Source organism: Bos grunniens, chromosome 6 (assembly GCF_055505025.1).
Source record: "Bos grunniens cultivar Pamir isolate PY7600 chromosome 6, Bosgru_T2T1.0, whole genome shotgun sequence".
NCBI classification, from domain to species: Eukaryota; Metazoa; Chordata; class Mammalia; order Artiodactyla; family Bovidae; genus Bos; species Bos grunniens.
Window position 1 is genome coordinate 105,026,384 of NC_141170.1, and position 21,256 is coordinate 105,047,639.

Genomic DNA, 21,256 nt, shown 5'->3' on the forward strand with positions numbered 1-21,256 from the left:
CCTGGCCTGGTCAGGGTTAGCACTTTTTATTAAATCAATATATTAGCTAGTTCAATTGCTTGGACAAGTCATAAAAACAGAATAAGAGCAAAGCTGGTCCATACTTAATATTCTTTTATACTTTTCTGTTAAAACATCTTGGGTGTTGTGTTTTTTGGTTTTTTTTTTTTTTTGAGGGGGTGAGAGGAAGTGATTCCTGGAAGCCCAGTGGATGTGGGATTAATTTTAAAATTATTCTATGTCTAATATTCTACACATGACCAGTAGATGAAGTGGAATTAGTAAGTCAGAGTAAATCTCACAGACCAAGACAAGAAGCTTGATTTTCTCTTAGGTGGTTATATATTCTTTTATAATATACCCTATAATTTAAATTCTCTCTAAATAGATATGTGTTCTTTTTTATTTTATGTTCAGAAATTTTCATGCCAAGGAAGATAGAGTGCCTATATCCCCTCATCAAACTCTGAGTGGGCGTGTGATCCATTTTTAACCAATAGAATTGTGGCAGAAGAGACACTGCACTACTCCCAAGTCTTGGTCAGAAAAGCAGTACAGCCCCAATTTTGTCCGCCAAGATACTGACTTTGGGAGCCCTAATGCTACACAAAGGGCATTACCCTGAGACTGTCGTACTTTGAGGAAGGCACCAACAGGCCATATGGAAATGTTCCAGTTGACACCCCCATTGACCTCACAATAAACAAACACCAACCACCAAGCAAATTACTTCAGCCCCCAGCTCTTGAGCCACCTCTAGCCACCCAGTCTTCTCACCTGAGGGCCTGACGTCTGAGCAGAGAAAAGCTATTGAGCTAGGCCTCATCTGCATTTCTGACCCATGGGATCTGTGAGCATAATAAAATGTTTATTTTCAGCTGAAAAGTTACACGGCAATAGTAAGTACAACAGTAGGGATTTTGTAAAATAGTGACTGACCTGGCCAATTTCTAGAATTCACAAACTCCACCAATTTCTTTATCCTATAGGTCCAGTTTTCCCTTATACATCTGTATGGATTGAGTCTTGTCCCCTAAAATTTCATACGAAGTCTCAGCCCCAGTGCATCAGAATGTGACCTTATTTGGAGATGAGGTAAATAGATAAAGAAGCTAAAATGAGATTATTAGAGTGGTCCTACATTACTATCTTTATTTTTAAAAAATGATAATAACTGGAGACAGACACACATACAGGGAGAAAATCCAGTGGACGTAAAGGTAGCCATGTACAAGCCAAGGAGAGAGTCCCAGAGCAGGTCCTTCCCTTGAAGCCCGCAGAAGGAACCAACTCCCCCAACATCTTGATTTCTGATGTCTGGCCTCCAGGATTGTGAGGCAGTGAATGTCTGTTGTTTAAGCCACCAAGATTGTGGTACTTTGTTATGACGTCCCTAGAAAATGAATACAGCATCCAAGCTAGGGCCAATAGTCAGGGAGAATTCCCTGGGGCCAGAGATAGTTGGAAATTCAAATTTCAGAGTCACATCTATTGGAACTGTGCCAATGTGAGTGTCATCTGGAGTAATCTCATCAAGTGGTCTGCTAACCTATTTATCCGTGCAGTGCTAAGGATGTTACTATCTCCCAAAGTAGCCACTTAATACTTACCCAACTCTGTTAACTATTTAGTAGGATCACCTTTAGGATCCTAGCTGTTATTGCTATTGTTGCTTAGTCGTTAAGTCAAGTCTGACTCTTTAGCATCTCCAAGGACTGTAGCCCACCATGCTCCTCTGTCCATGGGATTTCCCAGGCAAGAATACTGGAACATGTTGTCATTTCCTCTTCCAGGGGATCTTCCCAATCCAGGGATCGAACCTATGTCTCCTGCATTGGCAGGTGGGTTCTTTATCACTGAGCCACCAGGGAAGCCCTTATGATCACAGAGACTGAATTTAACCTACCTTACATAGGATGATTCTTTACAAATTCTCAGACAGCTGTCTATCTCCCCTGAGTATACTCCTCAACAAAAGAAACTTCCCCAGCCTTATGCAGACATTCCTTACATGATATAATTCCATGTCCCTTCACCACCATGATTGTTCTCCTCTGAATAGAAGTCCATTTATGGCAAAAAAAAATAATAAATTTCCTGTAATTAAAAACTGCCAGTAAAACCACAGACTACCTTTCAAGTAGTTTACTGTCACTTAAAAAAAGAGCTTTGAAGACTCAGGAATGCTGTGGAGCAATTACTAAATCAGAGAACACATCAGACTCATCCTCCTCAAGGATACTTTTGGATTTTATGATTTAATAACAATTTTAGACATTTGAGGTTCTGCTTATATTCTTTAATGAACTAAGTAATAAATGAAGTACAGAAGGGACTCACAATAAAATCTTTGATGATAGTATACTTTAGCAAGTCTTCACAAAAGCAAAAAATTGCAGGCAAAAAAAAAATGAGAGCATTCTGAAGAATAAGCAGCAAGCTAGTCATTTATCAGTGCATCTCATTTAGCTTCCCTTTGGATAAGCTAGGTCTTTAATCCTTCTACCACAGATACTCATGAGAACATTTTTTACAGAAGCAGTTTTATGGAATTAGATCTAACTGCTTGATTCTTTTTATTGATGTTGAAATCAGAAAGTTCAGAGGAAGATTTCTTTCACACGGTTAGCCCCGTGGCATTTTCATACAAACCTATCTACAGATCAATTTCTAAAATATGGTTCCTTTTAGTAAAACGTATTTGAATAAGCTTTTGTCTTTGAACAAAGGAAGTTTTTGGTGTGCCTGAACCAAAGCACAGCGAGGTCATGAATGGTTGGTTCTAAGCTGTCCAGCTTCCTGCTTTCCTTAACAGTGCTGCTGAGCAAGAGAACTTGTCTACAGATGGAGAATTCCTAAGATTCTATGTACCTTCATTCAAACTCCTATTCTGCTCATAAAGCTAAATGAGCTTCAGCAATGATGTTTACTAATAAAACAGCAAATACAGCATATCATAGCAGGGGAGACCAATATTTCTGTCATGGCCTCATCTTTGCTCTGGAGATAGGGGCATTTTCCAATTCACAAACTGTTCACTCCCTGAAACTGCTCCAGAGAAGAGTAGTGTAGGAGTCAGGGGAAAGAGCTGCCTAAGGGGAATGAAAGTGTCTTTGGTACCTTTGTATGATCTTTCAAAAAAGTGGCTTCATTTCTTAGCCCAAAACAAATCTAAATTTAAGATCAAAGATTTAAACAGAACAACACAAAACAGAAACCACAAAATATCCAGAAAAAAATGAGGGATTCTTTTTCAAGCTTGAAACATGAACTTTATAAACATGATCCCAAACACAAAATCCATAAAAGTATAAGTTTAACATCATAAATTTTTTAACTCTCTGAATGACAATAAACAAAACCACTGGCAACAGGATATGAATAGAACAACTAATATAAGCAAACAAAAAATACTTAATTTCATTCACAATTTTTAAAACAGAACTCAAAGTGAGGAAACTGCATATTTTACCTATCAGATTAGCATTCATTTTAAAACTTAAACCCAGGAAGTAGGCCTTTGCATACAGTGTTAATGAAGGAGTAAATTGTTGCAAAAATTTCAAAGGGCAGTTTGGCACTATCTATCCCTGATGCTTTTCATCAGTCTTGAAAAAAAATGGTCATTATCTATGTGAATATTGCTCCTGTCTCATTATAAATCTTTTAATATTCCAATTATGTATATGCCAGCCAAGATAATCCTGAAGAACAGCGCTGAACAACTATGGCACAGATGAAAAACTATTATAAAACTATGGTAATTAAGACTGTGGTAATAATGCTAGTATAGACAAATCAACTATGGTAGGCAGAACTCTAAAGATACCAACTCCCACTTCAAGCTCACTATTCACTGTTATTTAATCAAGCCTAATCAAAATACTGCTGTGAAGGAACTTAGCAATATAATTATAGTTACTAACCACCTAACTTTAAAATAGATTATCCTGGATTATCCAGGTGGGTGCAATGGAATCACATGAACCCACAAAAGCAAAAGAGGAAGGCAGAAGAGCCTGTCAGAGATGCAGCCAAAGGGTAATTAGGAGAGATTCTAAGTATGAGATGAACTTGACTTGATGTTGCTGGAGAAGCGCCACATGGAAAACATGAGGAGGAATGCACAACTTTGAGAAGCAAAAACTAAACCCCACCTGACAGCCAATAAGGAATTGGGGAACTCAGCCCTACAACCGCAAGGAATTTAATTCCACCAACAACCTGAAGGACCCCAGAAGCGGATTCACCTCCAGAGCTTTCAGACAAGGGCCCAACCTGGCTAACACCTTGATTTCAGGCTTGTTAGACTCTAAAAGCTTTGGCATGGTGCAGTTCATGAGGTTGCAGAGTCAGACATGACTTAGCAGCTGAACAACACCAACAAAGACTCTAAACAGAGGACCCAGAAAAGTCACACTGTACCAAGGCTTCTGACCACAGAGCTGTGAGACTTAAAATGCATGTTGTTTTAAGCCACTCAATTGATGGTAACTTTCAGTGACAGTATTAGGGAGTTAATATCGTGGCCAAGGATAAAGAATCCATCAACAGGCCTACACATGTGGCAAAAGTGACCCTGAAGTACAGTGGGAAAGGATGCTCCTTTCAACAGATAGTGCTAAATCTATATAATTTTCTATATTTAAAAAAACATGTGTCTGAACCACTATTTTACATCATATACAAAATAAATTCCAGATGGATTGCAGATTTGAATGTGAAGGGGAGAGTTGCGGTATAGGGGAGGGTAAGTTTTCAGAGAAAAACATGAAAGAAGGTCTTTGTAAGCTTTTTGGTTGTAATTGTATATATTTAGAGTGTACAGTGTGGTTTTGTTAAAGGTTTACAGTATGATGCTTTAATATATACATACATTGTGACCTGATTAATTAACATATCTACCACTTCACATATCTACTACCTCACATAGGTACCATTTGTGTGTGTGTATAGTAAGACACTTTAGATCTACTCTCTTAGCAAATTCACATATACAGTGTTATTAACTATAGTCATCATGCTGCACATTCAATTTCCAAAAGCTATTCATCGTATAATTGAAAACTTGACTAACATCTCTCCATCCCACACCCACCCCAGTCCCTGGTAATCACCACTTTAGTTTCTGGTTCTGTGAGCTCAACTTTTTAAGATTCTATACAAAAGTGAGATGATACAGTATTTGTTTTTCTCTAACTTATTTCATTTAGCACAATAAACTTCAAGGTCCATCCATGTTGCTGCAAATGGCAGGATTTTCTTCCTTTATGGATGAATAATATTCTAATGTGTGTGTGAGAGAGAGAGAATGTTTGTGCATTATATATATATATATTTATATATACATATATATATATATATGTACCAGTACATTCCCACCAACAATGTACAAGTTCTCTTTTCTCCACGTCCTTGCTAACATTTATCTCTTGTCTTTTTGACAATAAACATGCCAACAGGTGTGAGATGATAGCTCAATATGGTCTTGATTTGCATTTCCCTGATGAATAGTGATGTTGAGCGCATTTTCACATACGTGTTGGGTATTTGTATGTCTTCTTTGGAAAAATGTCTCTTCATGTCCCTTGTCCATTTTAAAATCAAGGTATCTGTGTTTTTGATCTTTGTAACTTTGAAGTAGCAAAAGATTTCTTAAACGAGACTCTAAAAGAGCACACTATAAAGGAAATCTTTTAAAAAACTGGACTATCATAAAGTTAATAACTTTTCTCAAACAGAAGACATTAATAAGAGACTAAAAACAATCCATGGATTACAAGAAAATACCCACAATGCATATATCTCACAAAGGACTGACATCTAGCATATAAAGAACTCCTGCAAAAGGATAAAAAAAAAATTAGACAACCCAGTGGAAAATGAACAAAAGATCTGAACAGATACTTTACAAAAGAGGAAATCAAAATGGCCAATAAACTTACAGAAATTGTGCAGAAGTTCATTGGTTGTCAGGGAAGTGCAAATAAAATCACAATGAGATGCCACTACACACCCATCAGAATGGCTACAAGGATGGCATAAATGCAAGGTAGCTAGGATTTTCATATATTGCTGGTGAGAGTATAATTTGCATAACTGGACATCATTTAGCAGTATCTACTAAAACTGAACATATGCATAGTTTGTGGCCCAGCAGTCCAATCCTAGGTATAAACCCAACAGAAAGGTAAATGTACGTCTACCAAAATGAAAGTAAGAATGCTCACAGCATCATGATAGGTAATACCCCGTGTTTACAAAACCTAGAAATTACAGGGTTCCAGGTATTGTTTCTCAGCTCCAAAACCACCATTCTGCAGTCTGTTTCTTTTTTAAAATAATGTTATTTATTTATTTTTGGCAGTGCTTGGTCTTCATTCCTGCAGGCTTTTCTTTAGTTGAGGCAAGCAGAGGCTGGTCTCTGTTACAGCGCACAGGCTTCTCATTGCAGTGGCTTCTCTTGTGGAGCACAGGCTCCAGGCTCATGGGCTTCTGCAGTTGTGGCACACAGGCTTAGTTGCTCTGTGGCATGTGGGATGTTTCTGGACCAGGGATTGAACCCATGTCCCCTGCATTGGCAGGCAGATTCTTACCCACTGCACCACCAGGGAAGTCCTGTAGTCTGCTTTGTAATGATGAAACCTCAATTCTGCAAACCACATTTCTGCTTTGCCAGTAACTCTCTGTTAGCTTTTGCCAATGGAGATACCAAAGAAAGACTGGAGGGCCAGTAGAGGATAAAGGACCTGGATTCCTTCCTGTTTGCTCCCTGTTCTGTCAGCATCATGCCAGTAATGACTCTTCACTCTGATATTAGCAATTGGTTGCAGCTTCCAGTTTGTCCCACACTCCCAGAACCAGTCTCCTCATCCCCTCTCAGAATGAGAACCATTCAGGCCCCTCAAAGAACTCCTCTTCCAAGGTCCTGAGGTACCAGCACCAGCTGAGCAGCAGCCCCTCTTTGGCTGTCATGATGCTAGTTCTGCAGAGTTACTCCATCAAACACCCAGTTTCTAATCATCTCAACTCCTTCCCTTTGTCCATGAGCCTTACAAGCACTTCCTGCAGTTATTGGCTTTGTATTGCCTTAATGTTCCCTTCTGTCTTTTCAGTTCTCCTATACTTCTCCTATACAGCCAATTCTTCATATTAAGTTCTCGCTTTTAAATAATTGATATGTTGATAGTCCATCAACAGCAGAATGGATACGTGTAACATATTCTCCACATGCAATACTATACAAAAATGTGAATGAATGATCTACTACTATGTCTATCTGATGATACAACTGATTCATGTTGATCTATTGCAGAAACCAACACAATATTCTAAAACAACTATCCTTCAATTAAAAACAAATAAATTTTTTTTAAAGGAGATAAACTATAAGGGGGGAAAGTAGACCAAAGCAGACAGAAAATATTTAATAAATTTAGCAGAAGAGAAGATGGAGCAGGAATAACTAACTAACTTAGTAGTTTGAGTGCAGTGTCTACCTAGAAGGGTACAGTAATCCAGCCAATTTGTAGGTTAGATGCTCAGGGCTAAGATGTCTGAATTCCTATGAAGAAGGGTAGGGGTGAGGGATTGGAGGTGGGGAGTGTCAAGCTAAAACCAGGACCTAGTTGAAGGTCTGTAGATTTGTACCTTAAGCAGTTGGAAGTCTAGATCCTCTTCCCACCTCATCCACCAAGGACTAGAAATTGAATCAGAGAAGCACCAGACCCTCATGATACTAGAGACTGGTGTGAAAAACAGAGGAGAGGATTAAATGAAAATCTGAATACTAAAAACTGAGGTCTTTTCCTATCCAACTCTCTACACTACTTTTTTCCCACCCTACTTTCAACAGCAACCAGCCATACAAGCCAACTCTCTCACATTTACCTCTCCTGTCCAATTCATGCTGCATTTACATGTATTCAAAATGCTGTTGCCAGGCATGTGACAGAGATACAGTATTTGAAAAAATCAGCAAGGAAATCTGGCAAATGAAAAGAGAGAATTATTAACTGCAGGGGAAGGTATTATATGAGAAAAAGGAGTGATGTTATACACAACATGGCTTAATAATGCCTAGCATTTGCACAGTCATAATAATGTAAACACTGAGTTGATTTAACCCAAATTTATTGTGTTACTCCATCAAGGAATGTAGCAGCAGAGAAGGAAAGTGTTTGGGACTTGGGAGTGTGCTAGGTATGATTGCCTGGTCCTCAGCATATATTCTCACCCTTTCAAGGTACCCCCTTAATCACAGAAGCCACAAGCTAAAAACAACCACATTTCCCAATTCATCTTGATGCTACAGTTCTGCATATAACTTAAACTCTATCATAAGATGTACTCACTTTAGATTTGGAAGGCAGAAGTGAGGCAAAGGCCATTTCCTTGTAGCTCAATCTATTGGTAAACAAGGTTGGACAGATAAGAACATCTGCAGTGGGCAGACTTCACATCCCAGTGTGTATTCAGGACCCAATGGGTATGCCATGCATTCTGCAAGGTGTGCCATTGAATCCAATAGTCTTGTGTGGCCTTAGCCTCCCACTAAATTGCTGCCTGCCCAACCCCCTAACAATTTGGTAATCACCTAATTCCGTGCTCTAAATCCCTAGAATTTTTGCAGTCTCCTGAACCAAACACTGAGAAAACTTAAGTACCAAATGACAAATTGAGAAACAGCAGTATGAGCACATTATTGAGAAATCCAGAATTTCATACCAGGGAAATGAGTTAGCAGAGTGAGAGTGATCAGAGAAACACTGGAGAACAGACCTGGGAATATACAGAAGGGAATATAATTGATAAATTACACTCAAGTTTTCCTAAAAGCATAAACTAGATGTGGCCTCACTGATCTAATACTGTTACAAGATTTAGGAAAATATTACCATAAGGCAGTTTTAAACACCTATACAGATTCCAATTCTCTTCTCTAAAAATATTTCTTCAATTCAGTTGCTCAGTCACGTCCGACTTCTTGAGACCCCATGAACTTCAGCACGCCATGCTTCCCTGTCCATCACCAACTCCCAGAGTTTACGCAAACTCATGTCCATTGAGTCGGTGATGCCATCCAACTATCTCATCCTCTGTCATCCCCTTCTCCTCCCACCTTCAATCCTTCCCAGCATCCATCTTTTCCAATGAGTCAGTTCTTTGTCTCAGATGGCCAAAGTATTGGAGTTTCAGCTTCAGCATCAGTCCTTCCAATAAATATTCAGGACTGATCTCCTTTAGGATGGACTGGTTGGATCTCCTTGCAGTCCAGGGGACTTTCAAGAGTCTTCTCCAACACCGCAGTTCAAAAGCATCAATTCTTCTGTGCTCAGCTTTCGTTATAGTCCAACTCTCACATCCATACATGACCACTGGAAAAACCATAGCCTTGACTAGATGGACCTGTGTTGGCAAAGTCATGACTCTGCTTTTTAATACGCTGTCTAGGTTGGTCATAACTTTTCTTTCAAGGAGTAAACACCTTTTCGTTGCATGGCTGCAGTCACCATCTGCAGTGATTTTGGAGCCCAAAAAAATAAAGTCTGTCGCTGTTTCCATTGTATCCCCATCTATTTCCCATGAAGTGATGAGACCCGATGCCACGATCTTAGTTTTCTGAATGTTGAGTTTTAAGCCAACTTAAAATATTTCTTGGGTCAGGTTTATAGTATTCACATAGCCAAAGGAAGAAGTACATCCAAGTATTTCACAATGTATGCCTCACCATACAACTTTTCACTGACCTCTGAAAACAAAAGAAATAGCATGTGCTAATACAAACAAAATGTTCTGATGCTTTCTTTTTTACCCCATTAACAAGGAGTTTTGTTGTTGTTGCTTCCCTGGCGGCTCAGACGGTAAAAAGTCCACCTGCAATTCAGGAAACCTGGGTTCAATTACTGGGTTGCAAAGACCCCTTGGAAAAGGGAATGGCTACCCACTCCAGTAATCTTGCCTGGAGAATTCCATGGATAGAGGAGTCTGGCAGGCTGTAGGCCATGGGGTCACAAAGAGTTGGACACGACTGAGTGACTTTCACTTTTCATCACTTCAAGTCATGTCTGACTTTTTGTGACCCCACAGACAGCAGCATGCCAGGTTTCCCTGTCCTTCACTATCTCCCTGAGTTTGTTCAAACTCGTGTGCATTGAGTCAGTGATGCCATCCAACCATCTCATCCTCTGTTGCCCCCTTCTCCTCTTGCCCTCAATCTTTCCCAACATCAGGGTCTTTTCCAATGAGTCTGCTCTTCACATTAGGTGGCCAAAGTATTGGAGCTTCAGCGTCAGCATCAGTCCTTCCAACGAATATTCAGGATTGATTTCCTTTATGATTGACTGGTTGGATCTCCGAGAAGTCTAAGGGACTCTCAAGAGTATTCTCAAACATCACAATTCAAAATCATCAATTCTTCAGCACTTAGCCTTCTTTATGGTCCAACTCACATCTGTACATGACTACTGGAAAAACCATAGCTTTGACTAGACAGACCTTTGTCAACAAAGTGATGTCTCTGCTTTTTATTACACCGTCTAGGTTTGTCATGGCTTTCCTTCCAAGGAGCACGTGTCTTTTAATTTCACAGCTGCAGTCACCATTCACAGTGATTTTGGAGCCCAAGAAAATAAAATCTGTCACTGTTTCCATTGTTTTCCCATCTATTTGTCATGAAGTGATGGAACCAGGTGCTATGATCGTAGTTTTTTTAATGTTGAGTTTCAAGCCAACTTTTTCACTCTCCTCTTTCATCCTTAGACTGCAATGAAATCAAACCAGTCAATCCTAAAGGAAATTAGTCCTGAATATTCATTGGAAAGACTGATGCTGAAGCACCAATACTTTGGCCACTTGATGTGAAGAACTGACTCATTAGAAAAGACCTTGATGCTGGGAAAGATTGAAGGAAGAAAGAGGAAGGGGATGACAGAGGATGAGATGGTTGGATGGCATCACCGACTCGATGGACATGAGTTTGAGCAAGCTCCAGGAGTTGGTGATGGACAGGGAAGCCTGGTGTGCTTCCTTGGGGTCACAAAGAGTTGGACACAACTGAGTAACTGAACTGAACTGACACTGCATGTAAGTTAAATAAGCAGAGTGACAATACACAGCCTTGTTGTACTTCTTTCCCAATTTTGAACCTGTCAGTTGCTCCGTGTCTGTTGCTTCTTGACCCACAATACAGGTTTCTCAGGAGACAGGTAAGGCAGTCTGGTATTCCCATCTCTAACAATTTTTCACAATCTGTTGTTATCCACACAGTCAAAAGCTTTAGCATAGTCAATGAAACAGAAATAGATGTTTTCCTGGAACTCCCTTCCTTTCTCTATGATTTAACGAATGTTGGCAATTTGATCTCTGGTTCTTCTGCCTCTTTAAAGCTCAGCTTGTACATCTGGAAGTTCTTGGTTCATCCATGAAGGGGAACAAGGAGTTTTACTCTTTCTCAAATCTCTAAGAATTTCCAAGAAGTTTAAGGTCTTGTCATCATTTTTGGATTGCATCTACTGAATTGGAGAAGGAAATGGCAACCCACTCCAGTGTTCTTGCCTTGAGAATCCCAGGGATGGGGAAGCCTGGTTGGGCTGCTATCTATGGGGTCACACAGAGTCGGACACGACTGAAGCGACTTAGCAGCAGCAGCTACTGAATTACCATTTCACATTTGCTAACTCTTCAATCCAAAAATGTTCACAAAAGGAACTCAGCTTCTTTTCCTGATTTTCTCTGTCTCATCACTTCAACCATCCATTAAAAAAAAAAAAAAAATTTATGTACATACTTGCATACACGCTTTTGAGAAGACCTGACTCTGTCAACTTTGGGGGAATGTAGAGGGAATTTATTCTGGAGATATATAAACATCTGAAAACTAAAATTTTAAATTCTTGTTCCTAAAAAGCCCTGTGATCATTTCTCCAACTGTCTCCTGCTTTTAGCTCTTCTCTTCCTGGCACCAACCCTCACAGGGGAAAAAAATAGTCATATTTTCTTATGTGGAAATTTTATCCTTCAAACTCATCTGAGAGCCTCCCATTACACAGCCCAGGAATCAGCAGAAACATAGAAATCATGGTTGTCAGTTCAGCTACAGCACTTTTTCAGAACAGAGCCAAAATTTTTCCCTATTTTTGTCCCAAAGTAAGATGTAGAAGGTTTTTCATTCAACTGAAGAGAAGGACATATCGATTATCGGAGCAATAAAATAATGAGAGGAATGCCAAAAGGAAATTCTAACGTGCAATACTTGAAAATATTAATTAAAAGAAATGGCAACCCACTCCAGTACTCTTGCCTAGAAAATTCCATGGATGGAGGAGCCTGGTGGGCTACAGTCCATGGGGTCACAAAGAGTCGGACACGACTGAGCGACTTCACGACAATCCCTCCTGGATAGTTTATATTAGGTTTTGATGATCTTTTTGCCATTGTGTGGTCAAATCCTTCATTCAGTGCTCCCTCGGGAGCACATAGAATAAGATGAGGTAAAGAAATGTAAAATTACCCTTGAAAATAAATTACATACTCTGTGTATGTGTGATACATGTGATATATTTTTATTTAATCATGCCATCGTTAAAATTTTTCTGTTTTGGCAAACACATCATATGCAATATCTCTCAGTTTTCTTATTAATATTTTTATTTCTTCATAAGCAGTCATTGGGTTCTAACTTCACTCATTCCCCAGTGGCTCAGTGGTAAAAAAAAATCTGCACACAATGCAGGAGACACAGGAGACTCCCTGGGTCAGGAAGATCCCTTGGAGAAGGAAATAGCAACCCATTCCAGTATTCTTGCCTGGAAAATCCCATGGACAGAGGAGCCTGGCAAGCTAGAGTACAAAATGTAACAGAGTCAGACACAACTGAGTGACTAAGCATTCAAAAACGTTTTCATTTAGGAAGCCAGTTTCTAAACTGCAAAGTGGTAAATATTTTATTCTTTAGATAAGGTCACTTATTGAATGTTTCTAGACCCACTTTCCTCATTAAAGATTGAAAGAATTTGAAAACTGAAAGGTTAAATCCCTTGAATACTAATTTATTACTTTCATATATTAGTGACAAACACATAAGTGAATCTGTGATTTTCAGGCTTTTTAAAACAGCTTAATTGAGTCATAATTTACATAGTCTAAAATTTGACCATTATTAGTATACAATGATTTTTAGTAAATTTATAGAGCTATGCAATACCATCTCAATCTAATTTAAAAACATTTCCACCACCACTCCCATATGGTTTGGGGGTGCTAACACTTCCCATCTCCCTACAGCTACAAACACACAACTTTGGTCCTCCAATCAGGTATTTCACCCCCTTGTCCTCTGAGATTGGTTCACAAAAGGCAGATGAACCAATCCAGAGCCCTACCTAGAACTTTCACTGGAAGAAGGGGTACTGGTATGCCTTGATTTTGGAAAGTTTACTTTATGCCACTTCACTTTTATGAAAGACCTACATGAGCACCTGTTTTTGCTAACCAAAAGAAACCCCCCCAAAAAAGAGAGACAAAAAGTGAAAACAGCATTCAGGGTTTGTTTTGCAGCGAGCTGTTACAAAGGCAGTGAGCATCCTAAGAAATCACAGTGGTACTGCCAAGCTCCATCCCAACGAACTACACTCAGTATCTCAGCCTCTAGCTGCCAAAGCTTTGAACTGTGCGTGCGAGCATCTGTGCCTTAGCGAGATGTGTTTTGTGCATCCACTAGCAAGATGAGTCCTAAAATAATTGCTTCTTCACTTTGCACCACTTCAGCTCACAAAAGCTTTCATAGGAATTCTCTACTGTCAGATAGCATGGGAAACCTGTATTATTTTTAGCTGAGGACACCAGGCCTGAGGACAATGAAGCCTGGAGGTTTTTTTCTCAAATGGTAAACCACTCTTCTCCCACTATCTAATCATCAGATTTGAAAGGGATTTTTTTTTAAAAATCAATTATCCCATCTCTCTTTCTATAGTACAAAACACCCCCTCCCCCCTCCCCACCCCCCGCTACTGGTCTAGAAGCAATCCAATGAAAGCAAAGGTCAGAACTTTCAATCAGTGGTTAAGGAAATTAAATGCTCTCTTTCCCAGAAAGGGACACCAGTGCCCTTTAGCAGTCATGAGAAAAGTCAAGCTGAGGATAAATCAAACACAAGGAGAATGGCAAAGCCCAGAAAATCTCAGAGAAAGATCCAGAATCCTGAGGAAGCTATTCTTGAAGAGGTGGTGTGGACAAAATTTTTTCCAGCCATTTTAAATTCACTTTTCTATTACTTGCAACAAAAGCAACCTATCCGGTTGAACATCTTTCTGCCCTGGTTTGTTTTGTTAACTTTTCTACATTATTTGACTCTGCTGATCATCTTTTGGAATTTTTTTCTCCTGGGGCTTCAACCCTTCACTCATCTTCTGCTCTTTAAATGCATCCAGTGTATCCATGAAAACAAGCATGGAAAAACATGGATAGCACAGCACATTGCTGTTGATTCAGGTTCATCTCTCCTTTTCCTCTCATCACAGGTTTATGTGATGAGCGTGGGCATCCTTGTATTGTTCCTAATCCTAGGGGAAATATTTTGCTTTTTACTGTTGATGTTCAGTTCAGTCAGTCAGTTGTGTCCAACTCTTTGCGACCCCGTGAACCGCAGCATGCCAGGCCTCCCTGTCCATCTCCAACTCCCAGAGTTTACCCAAACTCATGTCCATTGAGTCGGTGATGCCATCCAACCATCTCATCCTCTGTCATCCCCTTCTCCTCCTGCTCTCAATCTTTCCCAACATCAGGGTCCTTTCAAATGAGTCAGCTCTTCATATCAGGTGGCCAAAATACTGGAGTTTCAGCTTCAACATCAGTCCTTCCAATGAACAACCAGGACTGATTTCCTTTAGGATGGACTGGTTGGATCTCCTTGCAGTCCAAGGGACTCTCAAGAAGTCTTTTCCAACTCCACAGTTCAAAAGCATCAATTCTTCTGTGCTCAGCTTTCCTTATAGTCCACCTCTCACATCCATACATGACCACTGGAAAAACCATAGCCTTGACTAGATGGACTTTTGTTGGCAAAGTCATGACTCTGCTTTTTAATATGCTGTCTAGGTTGGTCATAACTTTCCTTCCAAGGAGTAAGTGTCTTTTAATTTCATGGCTGCAATCACCATCTGCAGTGATTTTGGAGCCCAAAAAATAAAGTCAGCCACTGTTTCCCCATCTATTTGCCACGAAGTGATGGGACCAGATGCCATGATCTTAGTTTTCTGAATGTTGTGCTTTAAGCCAACTTTTTCACTCTCCTCTTTCTGTCACATAGACCATTTATTATATTAAGGTATGTTCCCTCTATGCCCACTTTCTGGAAGTCTTACAGGTTATGTTGTCCAGTTCTTTCCATAAAATTAGGTCAGCGTTCTTGTTCTTTAGTAAAACAAATAAAGATTTAGCATAAGAGATTAAGATTTGGCCAACAGATTGTCCAATCTTATGGCTGTAAGATTTGGTCAATTTCAGCAATAAACAAGTAGCAAAAAAATCACAATTGGTAATTAGTTTGGGGTTTTGGAAAACTTTAGACACCATGAAGTCTATCTTAATGTAGATATAGCCCTTGTTCTGATATAAAATGCTCTAAATATCAATCAAATCCAGGTTTGGGCAAACTAATCTTCCTCTGGTGAACTTATGTCCATTTAAGACTAAAAGTTGCAAAGGGATGCTGTTTTCCTGTGAGAAAGCTTGAGAAGGAGAGCAAAGAAGAAAATCAGCCACATATCTCAACAAAGTAAAAACCCTAGGAAATTTTATATTATCCAGGTTGGCCTTCAGGATTTCTGGGAAACAAAAAAAGATTCAGTAAAACCCTGAGGCATTACTGTCCAGGTGAATTTTTTTTTCTCCAAGTTAGCACAAAGTATCGGTTAACTTCATCAACTGGAATACTAAAAAACGCACTGCATACATCAATTACAGTTAAAATTTTGCTTTTGGTAGGAGTGTTAGTAGGGGTGTGAGGGTTAGAAACAGCAGGGTGAGAAGGGATAGCAATGCTTATTGCTCAGAGGTTCTAAACAAAATTCCCTTCAGTTTTCTCAGCAGCAAAACAGAAGTATTACAGGGACTAGTACAAGGGATAATGAGGCCTTGACCTTGCGATTTTCTATTATGGGCTTTATATCTTTAAAGACTTATATACTTAGAGGATATTGATTATTTCTGGAGAGAGGTTCTGAGGGACCTATTTGAATCTTGATGGGAGGTATGCTGTAGATTTTGCCAACATCAGTTAGACATTTTGGCCATAAGGAGGGTGATAAGTGATTCAGTAGGGATAAATTGATCAGTGTTTCCAAAATGAGGTACATTTTGGAAATGTCACAGACAGAGAAAACAGAAGACATTAAAGGGTCATTTAATTCCCTTGGTTGACTGTTTTGATGACTATTGTCAAATTCTAGAATCTTTTCCTCCTTTTGGGAGAGAGAAATTCTAGCATGATATTTATTTAAGAAGTCTTGGCCTAATAAATGAATGGGGCGGTGGAACTAAGGAGAAAGGGGTGTGTATCAAAGGGCCTTAACAAAAGGAAATAGGCTCAGGGACAGGAATCTTCTAAGGTTCATTGCACAGCCCCGCTATTTGAAATGTTTTAGTACTCCGAGGCAGGAACTCTTTATGGTAGTGGGATGGAGCAACAAAAGTGTTTCTAGTGTGTCAGTTAGGTCTGGAAGAGTCTCGCTTAATCTGGAGAAATGTTCCTGCAAGCCAATTAAGAGGGAGGACTGGGAAGAGCCCCAAATAGTTCTTTGAGGCATGTCTTGAGAATGAGTAGGGTATTAAAAATGCTGCTTCAAGGACTGAAGGTGCTTGAAGAACTGTACTTAAATTTATACCAATCCCTTTTCTAATATCCTGGCCCACTGTAATAATACCAGAAACCAGAAGGACTTTGTTTGGGTTCAGTTCAGTCACTCAGTCCTGTCTGACTCTCTGCGACCCCATTAACCGCAGGATGCCAGGCCTCCCAGTCATCACCAACTCCCGGAGTTTACCCAAACTCATGTCCACTGAGTTGGTGATGCCATCCAGCCATCTCATCCTCTGTCATCCCCTTCTCCTCCTGCCCTCAATCTTTCCCAGCATTGGGGTCTTTTCCAATGAGTCAGTTCTTTGCATCAGGTGGCCAAAGTATTGGAGTTTCAGCTTCAACATCAGTCCTTCCAATGAACACCCGGGACTGATCTCCTTTAGGGTGGACTGGCTGGAACTCCTTGCAGTCCAAGGGACTCTCAAGAGTCTTCTCCAACACCACAGTTCAAAAGCATCAATTCATCACTCAGCTTTCTTCACAGTCCAACTCTCACATCCATACATGACTACTGGAAAAACCATAGCCTTGACTAGATGGACCTTTGTTGGCAAAGTAATATCTCTGCTTTTTAATATGCTATCTAGGTTGGTCATAATTTTCCTTCCAAGGAGTAAGCATCTTTTAATTTCAGGCTGCAATCACCATCTGCAGTGATTTTGGAGCCCAAAAAAATAAAGTCAGCCACCGTTTCCACTGTTTCCCCATCTATTTGCCATGAAGTGATGGGACTGGATGCCATGATCTTCGTTTTCTCAATGTTGAGCTTTAGGCCAACTTTTTCTCTCTCCTCTTTCACTTTCATCAAGAAGCTCTTTAGTTCTTCTTCATTTTCTGCCATAAGAGTGGTGTCATCTGCATATCTGAGGTTATTGATATTTCTCCCAGCAATCTTGATTCCAGCTTGTGCTTCATCCAGCCCAGCATTTCTCACGATGTACTCTGCATATAAGTTAAATAAGCAGGGTGACAATATACAGCCTTGACATACTCCTTTCCCATTTTGGAACCAGTCTGTTGTTCCATGTCCAGTTCTAACTGTTGCTTGTTTTAGGTAAGGGGCTTTCATTTGATGAAGCTGAAGAATTTTAGCAGTCTTCTTTTTAGGGGATTAATTCAGATTATGACAGAGCTTGTTAGCCAGATTAACTAAATCTGGAGTGGGCCTAGTTCTCAATTTTGGAAGGGAAAAGCCATAGTTGAGACCACTAATAAATAGAGTTATTATTAAAAAGCTATCCAAGTGGAATGAAGGAAGGAAGACCAGAATTCTCTAAAAAGTATTCTGAAGTCTACTGTAACAATTATGGACAGTTTTGTCAGATTTTTGTGTACAAGCCTGAATTTTGTTCCAATCAACAAGCTTTGGAGAATTCCAGGAATTGCCAGATGAAGCTGCCTAGTGATTGCATAAAGCTGAAAGTTAACAGGCTGGGTTTCTGGTTGTGACTCTAGAGACCTTTCAAAGCTTTTCTAATTAGTCATTTTCATGCAATGCTGGGCCTAGGCTTCATTAACAAGTACATGAACTAACTCATATAAGTCAGAGAAATAAAGTTGAAGAGTTTGAATGACCATCTTAAATTCCTCAGTAAATCTGTGAGGATCTTCAATTCCTTTGAGAAAAATCTTTGTGACCTGCAGTTCAGCCTTAGTCCAAGGAATATAATAAATTAAGTGTTTAGCCTCTGGATCCTCAGAAAGCTTACTATTAAAGGGACAGATTCTAATAAATTTAAAGGAAAAGGAGTGGGGAGAGTTTCACAGAAAGGGCGGCGGCGGGTACGGGGGCGGGGTGGGGCCGGGCGGGGAGGTGTTGACAAGAGAATTAGTACAGGAAAACTGAGAGTATATAGGGGAGGTAGGTGGTGTAGAATGGAAGGAGGAAGATGGCACCGGAGTTAGGGCCTGAACATAAGGAAACAAGGGAGAGGAAGAAGATGGTGCTGGAGGCAGAGCCTGAGAAAAGGAGCCAGGGAAGAGGAGCTTGAGGCTTCAGAAGCCATCTTACCTTTCTTGAATCGTTTGCCTCAGTTAATTGTAAAATCTTATTTTTCAGAGAGGTAATTTTAGGCTCCTGATAACATTTGGAAGCCTCACGTTCAGTTCAGTCACTCAGGCGTGTCCGACTCCTTGCAACCCCATGGACTGCCGCACGCCAGGCCTCCCTGTCCATCGCCAACTCCTAGAATTTACTCAAACTCATGTCCATTGAATCGGTGATGCCATCCAACCATCTCATCCTCTTTTTTCCCCCTCTCCTCCTGCTTCCTGCCTCAAAAACCAATCAAAATAAGCATTCTGTTCAGTCTAAGAAATTTTAAAGCTACAGCATCAAATTTGGTTTTAAGAAAAGTAAGTTTGGGTGTTTCAACAGTTCCCCATAATGGCCAATGGTGTTCTAAATTGCTTTTGGTTAGGTCAATCCTAACCAAACGCATGTGAGGAAGGGTCATGGTTTTTAAACATAAAATTGGCCAGGGTCCCTGAAGGGGATGGTATGCTCAGAACATTTAAATAACTGGAATCTCATTTCTCAGAAGTTTTTCTCTAAAGTTAAAGAATTTTCTAACAGTCTAAACAGATCAAACAGTTCAAATAGCCTACAGGCCTAATACCAGTCAGTCCCAAGGAAACCGTCTGGTCCCAAAAAAGCCAAGCTAAAGGCTGCACAGCACAGTTCTAATCAACTAGCCTAATCCCAAGGGAGTGAGGACAAAGGCTAAACAAGCACAGATCCAAGAGAACAGCCGCTACTGCAAAAAAAAAAAAAAAAATCAGGCTGAAGGTTGAACCGACACAGTTCCAATGAAATAGCCCATGTTCCACAAGAAACAGGCTGAAGGCTAGCCAATTTCAGGAGGAATAACTCCTGTTTCAAAAGGAATCAAGCTGAAGGCTAACACAGTTTCAGTTGGAACTGCCTATTTTTTCCTAAAGCACCAAATGAGTACTTTTATACAGAGCAAGGCCTTAATCAGAATCGGTGACACCTGAAAATAGATTCGAAATAAAATCTGAAGAGCTTCAAAACACAAAGAGGAAAGAGGCTGAAAAACAGGAGATAGGCTTACTCCAAAACGCCAGGATCTTTGACAAAAGCTTTGTGCAAAAATATGCTCAGTGTAAGTACTATACCTGTTTGCTTACCAGCCTGGAAGTCAACAGGAGCCTTCTCTGGATCCCCATGTGGACCGCCAAAATGTTTAACTAACACAGATTACCAGTTATTTCTCCAGCAAAAATGGGCTTAATTGGAATCAACAAGGATTTGAAATTTGGGGTCTGTAACCATGGTGAGCCACCACAACAAAGAAAGGAGAACTCTTTTAAAGAGAGGTAAAGAAAGTTGCCAGGTTTATGAGAAACAAGAGTCCACTGAAGAGTTGAGAGTTCGAAGTATAGGGGCTTCTCATTGGCTGAATTGTGAGAGTCTCTCATTGGTTGAGCTCTTGCCAGGCAACAAGGGGACGTGGTTTTCCTTCCCGTTGGGTTCCACTATCCTCATAGAGTATGAGGTTGGAGGAGGAAATGGCAGCCCACTCCAGTGTTCTTACTTGAAGAATCTCAGGGACGGGGGAGCCTGGTGGGCTGCCGTCTATGGGGTCCAACAGAGTCGGACACGACTGAAGCGACTTAGCAACAGCAGCAGCATAGAGTATGAGAGCTTCCCCTTCTGGCCTCCTGACTCTATTTTAATTGAAGTCTCTGTTTATTAATTTTTACTCCTTGCACACCATTGGAACACTGCTTGTACTAATTACCCAGTGATTCCCTACAGAGAACTCTGGTCCCTCATGTAAGAAACATCCTGCCTTGGAGCCCAGCCCAGGTTCCTGCAACTTGTTCAAGCTGAGCTCATAGGATACACCTGTCACAGGAAGGAATCAGATATCTGTGTCAGCTGTTCCTACTGGTTCCCTTCCTGCCTTTTTGACAACTCTATTTCAATTATTTTCAATGGCTCTAGGAGCCATGCCTGGGGTTCCCAGGGAACTCAGCAGTAAAGAATCTGCCTGCCAACGCAGGAGATGCAGGAGTCATGGGTTCAATCCCTGGGTCAGGAAGATCCCCTGGAGAAGGGAATGGCAACCCATTCCAGTATTCTTGCATGGAACATTCCATGGACAGAGGAACCTGGTGGGCTACAGTCCATAGCGTTGCAAAGAGTTGAACGTGACTAAGCAACTGAGCACCACAAGCCATGCCTATTCTCTAAACATTAGCGTTTCCTCAGGTATAAATGCCACATAGTAATCACAATATATACTGTTAAATAAAACTAAATCCACGTAAACTGAGTAATCTGTTCATATCCACAGTGACAAAATTGGGCTTGGTATTCAACTTTGTCCCATCACTTCATGGGAAATAGATGGGGAAACAATGGAAACAGTG

General features: G+C 40.3%; 1 long non-coding RNA gene across 50 annotated transcripts in view; it reads right to left on the reverse strand.

The window, feature by feature from the left end:
• Positions 1–20,307, reverse strand: part of LOC147371147 (uncharacterized) — a 552,664-nt gene extending 532,357 nt beyond the window's left edge. For 5 of the 50 annotated variants that reach the window (XR_015165914.1, XR_015165912.1, XR_015165911.1 and 2 more), the window contains exons 1-2: positions 19,997–20,304; positions 778–848 (exon numbers count right to left, since the gene is read on the reverse strand). This is a non-coding gene — a long non-coding RNA (uncharacterized LOC147371147). Of the gene's footprint in view, positions 1–777; positions 849–19,996 lie in introns of all 50 variants that reach the window. The other 45 variants (XR_015165883.1, XR_015165882.1, XR_015165881.1 and 42 more) reach the window with 21 other exon arrangements.
• Positions 20,308–21,256: the final 949 nt, after the last annotated feature.